Source organism: Schistocerca cancellata, chromosome 8 (genome assembly GCF_023864275.1).
Source record: "Schistocerca cancellata isolate TAMUIC-IGC-003103 chromosome 8, iqSchCanc2.1, whole genome shotgun sequence".
NCBI lineage: Eukaryota > Metazoa > Arthropoda > Insecta > Orthoptera > Acrididae > Schistocerca > Schistocerca cancellata.
In genome coordinates, this window is record NC_064633.1 from 320,150,155 (window position 1) to 320,162,480 (window position 12,326).

Genomic DNA, 12,326 nt, shown 5'->3' on the forward strand with positions numbered 1-12,326 from the left:
TTTGGTATTTGTTAGTACTTTTTACTGTTCACTGATGTATGTTCGTTTAGCAGTCTAACCTAGTTTCACAGTTTATTATCTCTAGCACATTATCATTGTCACTACAGCCACTGCATTAGCGCTCTTGTAGGAAAAGTTTTAAATGTAACACAACATACAGTACTTTCAACCTTTCGTATTGACGCTTATGTCATCCTGGCTCTACAATCAGGCGGAGAACTGTCAGCATTGTTGTGTGCTTGAAATACAATGGCCACTATCATTCCTCTGTTTCACAGAGAACTCGCGTGCGTGTATTTGTGCTAGCAGTTCTTCCAGCTCCTCTCCGTTTTGAGTCTTTCACTGGAGCCTTTACACAGGTCGAGAAAAGGCAACTGGAAAATTACTATCCACTGCTTGAATAGAAGTTTTGCCATCGCTATCGGTTTGGTAGAAACACTTGCAGGAGTGCTTTAAACGTTCATCTTACTGGACACAAGTCTAGTACCTTTACACAAGGTCCATGATAGCCTTGCCATGCATTTCGTTTGTTTTGAAGAGGAACACTGTTCTGTCGGTTCCCCACGGATCTGTTTCGATATATTACAACCGAATTGTTCACAGTATTTATATGGTACATAATGAACAAGAGTTCTCACATATTGTGATTTGTGTATGTTTGGTCTGTACTGCACAGAAATGCTCATAATTTCGCGCATCATTTATGTAGAAATTCAAGATTCAGAGCATCGTTGTTTTTACTTAGAATTATGAATTGCGTGTATTATTCCAGTAAACAATCAGGAAAACAACTCCCAACAAGTAGAGACACGTGGAGCTGTAGAAGATGACTGGCCTAGCTAAACTTTCATTGTACAGTATATGTGAGCGTCAGTAGCATAGCAGATGGTTCATGTCTGCGAGCTTCCTATTCTGTGGCACAGAACCATCTGCTAGTAATATCTAAAGGGATCACTTAATACTACTGCTCAAAACTGTTATTCACACTCGAATACACATATGTAAAGTGTCAAAGATCTTGAAATGTGTGTCATTCTGCGATTAGGTTTCATACACTTTTCATTCTATATTTGCTTAAATTTTTGTGACAGAAATCTTGCTGTAACTGGAGGCTGCTGACTACATAATGCAGCTTATTAGCTATCATAGGTCATTCAGTTAATAGAAAATTGTTTACATATGGCATCGCTTTTAGTGTATTACATTTCTGATTGCCATAAACTGAATTTTATAGTACCCATTTATTACTCCATAAACGTATCTAACACGTAAGTTAGCTATATTTGTGCTATCTCTATTTGTGTTACTGTTTCTAGTTACTGTCATCTGACTGGTAAGAGACACATGAAGGGCTTATTTCAGTAGCGCTTCTGAAATTAATGATCCAAACAAACAGAAAGGATTGTTCATCTCTAACAAGAAGCTATATTCTTGAATATTTTTGGTATCTCAATTGCAGATTTTTAGCGCTAATTTAACTTCAGGACTCTGTATATCAAAATGAATAAAAATGGACTTGTATCACTATTGAAATAAGCCCTTCACATATGGTTTATGTTTCTCTCTAGACTTGAGTTCCAATTATGAGGATGCGAATGACATCTTATATAATATATACTAACTTAAACCTTTTACGTTCTATTATTTTCACACCAACATTCCCTTTCGGAACTATGGCAGTGTAACTTTTGTCCAGATTGTCCATAAAGGAATAGCTCTAGTCCAAAATAAAAACTTACACATCTAAGTGGATAACAGTACAAACTATAGAGGAACGCTAGATATCATTAGTCTGTGTACTTCTGTGACTGCCTCTTTGTTTGACCATGGGATGGAGTAAATCGTACGTCAATATATTTCATGAGGTATTACCTCCGAGTGATATGGATGTCATTTAATAATGCCTGGTTGTTCAGCAAATACACTCATGTATTTGGCTAACAAACGAACTATTGCTGCATGCTGTGACAAACTTAGACACCGGGTTTGAGAAACCTTTTCTTTAATAAGAGCTTTCATCATTATTTGCGTTCCACTGCAACGAAACTGTCGACTTGTTTCTGTTGAATGAGACGATTAGCTGCTAATTTACAGTACGTTACTTCCAATAACTTTGACTTTCTTGTATATTTTCCAGTTTTTTGTTCTTACTGGGTCCAATACGGTTTTCTTACCATTAGTGCACAAATAGCATTTGCCAAACAAGAAATCGATTGTTGAGTTCCTCTCTCGCAAGAAATCAAAACCGAGAATGCAATTCAGAGTTAAAGTTTTTTATCAGGAACCTACAGCTCATGTCTCTATTTCCCGTATTTATACCAACTTGTGCTTGAGTCCGAACACTTTGTGTTTTGTTACCAATGGCACTCACAATTCTACAGTTTTGGACAGGAGAGCGCATGGATTCTTGTAAATAAGCAAGTTGGTATTATAGTGATTGAATCAGTGTCTGAATCAACAGTAGTGGCGATATCTCCGACCACTGCGTAGATAGCAGATTGTACTGGATCCACACATAACTCCCCTCTGATGGCCGTACCTTCGTTGTACCATAACAGATGATGATGTACTTTTCTGTTACCCTCTCCCCATCCCACTATTGATATTCGAGGGATAAATGGGGTCGCATATAGTTATCGAATCTGACCATTCTCAGCTACTTCATTTACTCTCATGGCTTGATTCTGAGTACGACAATTTGACTTGGTTCTACCTGTTCGCATTTTCTGATTGCTTTGATTGCCTAAATACATATTAGGCAGTGGGGATTGACCTATATTAGGGTTCCATTGAATGTGATGGTAATGGCCCCACACACATAATATGATCCTGCACATTGTTTGGCACATATCCAGTATTGTATCTATTATCCTGGCACCTTACCAAAATGGGGTGAACTGTGACCATCTTCTACACAGTTATTTGCCAGAATTTCTACCGGCGGCGGCACGCATTTAGCAAGCTGATCGTTATTTTAATCATTCCTGTTGTAATGGTTGCCTGACTGAGCTGGCTGACAATTGCCATTCCCATTACCCATCTCTGACTCCTCGCGCATCAGTCAACTGAATCCAGTACTGACATGAAATGTTCCCGATTATTTTCTAGGACATGTAGGAGTTTCTCTCTAATATTAAATGGTAATTTGGCTTTAAGAATTCTTAATATCTCACAGAATGAAACTGGCTTGTCCCAATATCGAGTTTTGTTCAAATAACGCTCAAAATATTTACAAAAACTGCTCTTCTTGCCATTATATGGCTCAGCCTTTTCTCAGTCCTTTTTGCATGCACGTTGGCCACTATTTTGCTAAGAAAATTCTCACAAACTGCTCGTACGTTTTATAACACTCAGCGGTTTCAGTCACCCATAATGATGCGTCTCGTTGAATGTAATCTATCATGAATTTTATTTTCTGTACATGGTCCAGATTCTGGATAGTATCCGTTTAAATGACTTTGTGAGGACTACGGGGTGTGTTGTCTTGTTATCAAGCGAAAAAAATCTGAAACTGTCTGCGTTTGGGCAAACTTTCATCTGGTAAGATTGACAATAAGGTCAGAGCAGCTGCTGTCCCATATGATGTATGGTTCAGTCATCAACTGTTGCGATCCACTTCTTCTCTGTTTGTTTGTTTGTTGAAACTGATTAGGAAAATTGTAAGTGTCACCTACCCACCTCATGAACGACCTTTTGCACTGTAGATAACGCGTTTCTTGTTTCATTAATCTGTGTGGTCACTTTACTAGCTAATTCAGGGATATTCTTACTGAGTGTCTTTTTTCTCTGTTTTAATTCCATTTGATTTATTTTTTTCTAAGGCTCCTCCGTCTGATAAAGGTTCAGCACCTGCTTGCTATACTGCAACCTCCAATTCAGAGTTGACTTGCGTATCTTTTGATCAATCCACTTCGAAAAATCATCGGAAAATTTCTAGTTATGTATTTCGAAATTTTCTTTTGATTTCTGTTCCTGCTCAGATGCCAAGTTACTAAGCTGCTCTGTTAGCTGCTGTACAGTTCCTTTCAAAGTAGTTTTTCTAAACGCAACGCACCCTTGTTATCGATTAACTTTTTAGTTACATCCAGAATGGCATTCAATTTAGAACCTAATGCACTCTACCTGGACTGATTATTGTCAAGTTTGGACTTAAAAAATCGTCTTGGTTTTAAGCCTCGAATTGGCCCTTTTTGTCGATATGACATTGAAATGTGATTACAGTTTTCATTTCATCATTGTTTCTAATCGCTGGTATCATTCCACAAACGGATTCGCATTACAGCTCATTTACGGAATCATTCCGTCACCTTCGGCTTCTGGTTCCATTTCGCTAGCTAAGGGTTCCAGATTGATCATCGCTGGATCAACAAATTCGCTGCCGGCAGCTTGTGAATCGTGACACTACGCTCTCTTAGCTCAGTGGCAGCTGGCCGTCAGCGACAGAGTGGCGAAGCGTCCCGTCGGTTTAGCGGCGTAAGAGAGGTTGCGAGTCGCTTTCTACAAGTTCACTGAAGTAACATGGCGAACTGCTATAGCAAGAACACTTTCGAGACTAAGTTCCAAGCCGAATATCCACGACAACGAGCATATGAAGTGGAAAACTTCTTGCATGATGAAGTACATCTAGATCCACAGGACATCGTTTGTATTCACTTTTAGATCACGACTAGTGTCGTCACTGTTAAGATGATAAACGAGAAGACGTACACGATGGTGGTTACCGGTGCAGCCAGCAAACTCCAGTTTAGGCACTCAGATGGACATATCTTCGCTCTTACCGTTGAAGATGCAGTCCTCGGATGAGGACGCTCCGGGTTTTCGAGGTACATTTTGAGCCGATTCCGTTACTTCGGCTCTTAAGCCGTAGGGGACTTTTACAACGCATCCCGTACTCAGTGGAGTAAGACCGGTCAAAATCGAGCTGACGGAGCATGTTCCTTCATACCTAAACATTGCCGGACGTCGTGCAGTTATCATGCACGATGAACAACCGCGCACATGATAAGGATGTGGACAAGATGGTCTTGTTCGCTCTGATTGTTTGCAGCGGCAGATCACCCGGATTCCATCGGGCGAAGTGGTACAACTTGTTCCTCCTCCGAGCCTACGAATTACTTATGCACGAGTGACGGAACCAGCGACTTCTGGCGCGCAAGTGACGGCGGTGGGCGCCGGGACAGGTTACCACTGCAGACAGACCTACACTTTATTGGCGAGGCAGTTACCAGATAGCCCCGGACAGCAAGTGTCACTGCTCAACGAGTGGATGAATCGTGCCAACCCTAGCTTTCCACCCGGAAGGCGCAGAGGATTCGGATCTACACTCGCATTCTGACACGGAGACGCACGTCCGGAAAAAGCGTTCGCACCGCGAGCACAAGGAACGGCTACGGACGCCGTCTGACCACTGCCTCTTGCGGACAGGTTCACGTGATCGTACTGATTTCGATCACGTCGTGGCTGCACCTGCTACGGAGGCTTCAATCGACACTGCTGCCCCTTTAGCAACTGAGAAGACGGGTTCTTCTCCTCCTGGGCACCGTTTGGAGATGGAGGGGACGATGGAGCACCATCGCAGCCACGAGGAACCACGACAAGGACCAGAAATTAAAAGAAAGTTTCGGAATACGGAGCCTGAAATTTTCCGATGATTTGTCGAAGTGGAGTGATCAAACCACAGTGTAACATACTGGCAACCTCTTTCCAGTGACTCGTGGGCGGACGACTTGGGAGACAACTATTGGTGGGCACAGCACATGTAGAAGAGGGGAGGTAACCTCCCCGTATCTCCTGCAGTCAGCGTGACAACAGAGACAGCAGGGTGGCGTTGGGGTGACCAAACTCGTCGCCACTGCTTACACTGATAACTGCCACTGCTTTAGAGAGCGAACGACAGTCATATCGATTCGCGACTGTCAAAATCAACGCCATCTGGTCGCGCGCGAAGCTGTCATTGTTATGCGACACAATTAATGCGGCTGACACTGACATGGCGTATTGCAAGAGGTATACGAGGTGTTACCCAAAATTTTCGGGACTGGTGCTGCCATCTGTTGAAAACCTTACCTTTGGACTAATGGTCACTAATGGTCACCATCACCTTCGAAGTAGTTCCCATCCGCACGTACACACTGGTCCCAGCGCTCCTGCCACTTGTCAGACGTGTTCTGGAAGTCCTGTTCTTTGAGGGTGTTTATCACCGCCATCGATGCTTCTTGAATCCTCTCTACTGTGTCGAGCCGACAGCCCTTCAACCTGAGTCTCAGTTTTGGGAATAGCGCGAAGTCACAAGGTGCCAAATCTGGCGAGTACGGTGGATGGGCTACAACCGCCATGTTGTTTTTTGCAAAGAAGGTCCTGGTGAGCAAGGACTTGTGACGGGGCGCGTTGTCGTTTCCTTGACGCCAAAGTCCGGGCCGTCGTCGTCGCACATTTTCCAGATGGCAGCACCAGTCCAGAAAATTTTCGATTCCACCTCGTACGTTCTTGGCTTCCTGGACATTCCTTGATTTACGGCATGCATATCACATGCGTCAGATACGGGCATTTGCGTCGCAGTACGTCTCAAAGAAGGTTTATTAGCCACTGGCGAATGTCACCTGCCAAATGCCAGAGGCATGGCGCTTACGGTCCAAGGGATACACCTCGTCAGTGTTGACACACTGTCCAGTGCCAGTAAGAGGCGTGAACGTTCGCTATTATTCACTGAGGAATTAATTCAATTATGCCAAGCCAGGATAGATGATATGGTGGAGGCGATTTTAATTGTACACAATCTCCCAAGGACAAAATTCCTCACCATTCACGTTGCCCAGCGCTCAGCGCTATCATTCTTGAGCTCGTATTGGTAGGTACCTGGGACATCATCTATGCCGATAAACCTTTCACGCACTTTACGAAACATTCGTCCAACTGACAGGGTATATACCTCCTGCTTTCTCAGGGATGCGGTCACGGCAGCCGAGCTGTGGCCAGCAGCATTTATTGACCACACTGCTTACGTCTGTACCATCAGGCTTGGACGCCAACGGGTATGGAGCAGTCGTAGCCAATGGAAATTTATCACCTTTACCTGACTCCACCAGAATGTCAAGCAGCGGTGGGAGGCAGGTGGAGACTGTGCCTACGACAACGGGGAGCGTATAAGTCTGCTTTACAGTGGTGACTGGACTGTGCCAAGCCGAGCCTTCGACGAACCTTGAACACGTTTAATAACACATGGAGGTGCAGCACTACAGAGCTCTACTACGCCATTCTCAGGGGGTGTTTCGTTATGCCACCCTCCCTGTACGTCTAGATGACTGACAACCGCGCAACAGCGAAGAGTGTGACTTTGACACGTCAATACTTGGAAGGGACCATCGTTAATATACGTCAAACGGTCGGAATCGCCAACGAACGGCCCTCTATGTGTCATAATAGCCATCGAACGGAAGCGCAGACACAGGACTTGCATGGGGGCTAAATTAAAATTAAATATGAATGCAAATATTTTTAGTAGCTGTAAGTCCGATTACGCAAGTCTCGTAAACGGCTGGCCCTGACTAGTATTAGTACGCAATCTGACTGCTTAGAATGACAACAAAGAATGTAAGAAAATTTTCGTTAACACAGTTAATTAATTAAGTCCCCAGCAACTATAAAATCTACGAAGCCAACAAAGCACAAGTGTAGCTGTTCTGTGTGTGGTAGTGTGACTCAACGCACATCTGGCACGGTTCTTCTTCAACAAAACAAGAATTTATAAATACCAATTATACTGACGTGATAAAAGAAAATTAGAAATACTATAATTGCGTAAGGAAAGCAGAATTATACTCTAATACAAGAACACAAGCCAGATGCTTTGTTGACTGAACCTGTAATGGCACATTATTCAGGACACACAAATAATAAAAGAATAAAAGAAAATACCTCCATATATATTGACGAAATGCACTCTGACCATTACAATATCTCCATTAGAACAACATCTGCTATCTCTCCCATCAAACGACTGCATAAAACATGGAACAACACTCTGCACTACCACATCTCACTCTAACTTCAGCTACAAGCAGTGTCCACCTCAACTTCTCGGCGAGAACTGCTTGCCGCTACGTCTCAATAATCACTGCCAGTGGAGGCGGCGGAACAATACTCTCTGGCGCGATTTTTGGCGCTGTGGCTCAGTGTAGCCACCTTTCAGACTTTCACCCATGGGTGACGACGAAAGATGGCAACGGTCACATCACGTAAAGACACATAAGCAATGCATTTACCCATTATTCTCACCTGTATGCGGGGGAGAGATCCGATCATTGCTGCTTTCGCTGATTTTACGCACACCGTGGTTAGTCCGGAACATCATTAGGAACTGCTAGAACCGGTGACTGAACAAGTATTGTTGGATGCCATAGGAAAAGGGGCATCCAATAAGACATTAGGAGTGGATGGCTTACCCCTGGAGTTTTATAGGACGTTCCAACGGCTATTGGTAACCTATTGGACTACTATATGTCAAGAGCTCAAGACTCCAGACGGGCAACATCCAGCTGCCTTTGTGGAAACATCGTCATCCCAATCCGCAGACCTCGCGGAGAATCACGTATTAACTTTGTTGAACTGTCATATAAAAATCTTCACACGTCTACTGGCAGCTCGAATTTCGCGTACGAGTCTCGTGTCCCATCAATGTATCAGGCATCGATACGTGGGATCCATAATATCCGCCCCACACTATGCCGCTACAGAAACCTGAATGCCCTCGCTAAGGTGCGTCGCGTACCGGGAGCTGCAATAGACCTTAGTCAAACATCTGATCGCGCCAACTTCTGTTCTTCGGAATATGCATTACCGGGGCGCTTTCGCCGAAGTGGTGCTCCGTCTACTACGCTGCGCAACATCGGAAGTGCATGTCAACGGCAGACTGTCGAACATCTTGGAGATCCGCCGCTCTGTTAGACAGGGATGCCCCTTTTCGATGACACTCTGCGCTTTAGCAGTAGAACCACTGTTGTGCTGTCTGCGACACCGCCTCACGGGATTGTCTAGTAGTGGTATCGTTTTTAGGTGCACTACATATGGAGACGATCTGATGTAAACTCTTCGTGACGAACATAACGTCCGAAGAGTCATGCATTGGTTAGCCACATATGGTGAAACTTTGGGGAGCCGTATAAATATACATAAATCGGTGGCCTTGAATATTGGCGCAGGGATGACACCTGCAAGCGTCGCCCCACTCAGACTGTGGGATAAAATCCGCTGTGTCGATATCGACTTCACGGACGACATCTCACACACGACAAGCCTGAATTATCGGAACTTCTTGCAACATATCCGCGATGGACCATCGTTTCCATGCTTTGGACCTTCATCAACGGACTTAATTTATTAATGTCTATCAGGCACCACGGATTCCGCATGTAGCGCAAACGCTACCGATGGATAAACACATAGCTCGAAGCATCAAGGCTTCATTCGGTTCATTTGTCAGCGCTGGAATGATACTGTTCGATACGAATCCCTCACTCTTCCTAAAGAACGCGGCGGTCTTGCCCTTGTCAGTGCTCACGATCGGGCCGTGTCTCTCTCTATACGTTGGTATGCACCTCAAGCTTTGGCGGCGATGCACGTCCAGCCTCACGGGGTTACTGATGGAGACTCTGGGACCATTTTCCCTTGATCCTCCGGTGGTGTTATTTTGTGTATGTTCATTTTTTTCGCGCATGTAGTACGTATCCATCCTCAGTTCAAAATCTTGGTGATAAGAGACAAGTTATGTAATGCAAGATTTATTTTTTATCAGTAAATAAATGAATATTGTGGTCATTAACCCCTTCCATATGTTCCTGTTTGGCGACGGAGACATCGTGATCAGGTCTCATGGGACCACCCTCCTTAAAAAATAAGAAAAGAAATGGTCAGCGCCGCTGACTGCCATGCAGTGGGCAAGGGTTTGATTCCCACCCGGGTCGGAGATTTTCTTCTCTAGGGGGCTTGATGTTGAGTCATTCTCATCATCATTTCATCATCATCGACACACAAGACACCCATTGTGGCGTCAACTGAAAAGATTTGTAACATCGCCAGCTGTGGACTCCCACCCATCAGTGCCATATGATCTTTTCACTATGCTCGTATGGGTCTATGGTGGATATTTTTCCTACTTTTAACATACCATAATTGGGTGGTATTAATATGTCATTAACTCAGTGGGAGTATATGTAATGAAAATACACGTTTCACAAAAACAAACTAACAGCATGGCTCTACGCTGCTCAGGTAACACATGAAATCAGCCATCTTATAGTTAGTAAATCAATAACTAACATAATTACTGATCACAATTTACCTATGAACTACTTGTAAATTATCACGGGCCATGAACCACCTACTATCTTGACATGAGATTACAACATGCAAAGGTAAGCACACAAATAATGATATTCTTACTTCCGGTATTGTAACAGAGATTCATTTACAAACTCTCAAAAAATAATTTTCATAATATTTTCTCTTTTCTTCTCTTTCGTAGGTATTACGTTTGTATGTTGTTATTTATTTCCGCTTTACCATTCCCATACAGCTCATCTCAGTAGAGACCAATAGAACTGAAAACAGAAAGCACAATTTATTTTCCCTCAACATAAAATTCTTTTACATACATATAATACAGTGGTTTGTCCTTAACCGTGTCCTGGAAACCAGGTCGATAATTAGTTTCTTTCATGCTTCAGTTAGCGTTCCATATAGTTTTGAAATTTAAAATATTCAGTGAAAGGAAACACTTAATGAATTCTATAGTACTGCATTTCTTTGCTTTTTGATCTATTAGCTCTATGTAAGACGACAGGCCAAAATGCGATGTTGGTCGGCGGTGTGTTTGATGATGCTTGACCGTGTAAGTTAACTAATATTACTACACACATGTAAAAATACCTTGCGAAATAGTTATTGGACTTCCTAAGAAAATGCAGGTTCAACTTAAGTAATGGAATATTAAACGTTTGAACGTTGAAGGCTCCCGACCGTTGCGTCACCAAATGTACCGTTTCTAGCTCAGTTAAAATTGTCGGATACTATATTTTCATATTGCATTTATCAGCACACGAATAGTAGTGTGCTTAGGTTAGAAAGACAAGCAATTTATCTCACACACTGGTTATAATTTCAAATAGCAACAGACTACATAACACTTATGTGTACTCTAGTCGACATCCAAAAGGGGAAGGAAAGACATTACCCCAGGCACATTTTACGTGAAAGCTTGTGTCTGTTGTCATTGCTGTATCATATGCTTGGCGTCGATAGCGTGATATTACAAATTCATATATTATTTTGTAATGGGTAGATAGTGGTTCACAGTTAATATGTTACATGTGAGAATCGTTCTGAACTTATACTCTTGTTTGGCGTAAGGATGATTACACATCTTTCTCAGACAAGTCGAGACTTCTTGAATGCTTCAGTACCATAACTGGAAGTGATGTCATGATTGTGTAAAGAGGGACTGTATAAGATGCATATCTATGCTCGATCAGCAGAATTTAGGACAAGTTAAAACATATCAGCCGTAATTTCTTACCTGTATAGATGTGCTTTAAAGTTAGATGTTAAAACTACTGTTAAGTTCGCTATTTCATCAAAGTGTCACGTAGTTTTCACTGTGTGACGGCGTAAATCAGTCAGTCGTCACCAAGTGTATCTTAACCTGTAAGTTAAACTAGTACTTCCAATAAGCGACCTACATGTATTTTGTAGTGTTATAGAAGCGTCCGAACAGGTCCCGGAAGACTCCAACGGTACTGACCGACCGCCGTGTCCTCCTCATCCTATAGGCGTCACTGGATGCGGATAAGGAGGGGCGTGCAGTCAGCACACCGCTCTTGCGGTCGTTGTCAGATTTCGTGACCGGAGCCGCTACTTCTCAGTCAAGCAGCTCCTCGATTTGCGTCACAAGGGCTGCCAACAGCACTCGGCAGACCGGATGGTCACCCATCCAAGAGCAGCCAAGCCCGACAGCGCTTAACTTCGGTGATCTGACGGAAACCAGTGCTACCACTGTGGCAAAGCCGTTGGCAGCTATACGTATATTGATAAACGATTCCGAGAAATTTAGGTTCCCTTAAAGTGGGGGTACAAAGATCGAACTATTGCCATTAAGTGAACCTTAATGTGCAAGTTATTGACACTTCAATAATTGATTGATCTGTGTTGTGTAGTGTTCTTTACGTCTTTTGAAAATATTGCAGACAATATTAAGTCCTGCTTTATTTTGGGTCATCGATCAAATTTTCGTTCAGAATCAGCGATTGAATTTTCCTCCATGTGGAATTTCACCA

At 43.1% G+C, this 12,326-nt stretch overlaps 1 protein-coding gene and 1 pseudogene across 1 annotated transcript in view; one reads left to right on the forward strand and one right to left on the reverse strand.

Moving 5' to 3' along the window:
• LOC126094912 (myogenesis-regulating glycosidase) overlaps positions 1 to 12,326 on the forward strand; it is a 693,284-nt gene that overhangs the window by 228,480 nt on the left and 452,478 nt on the right. The window lies entirely within an intron of this gene.
• Positions 11,948 to 12,064, reverse strand: LOC126096114 (5S ribosomal RNA; annotated as a pseudogene).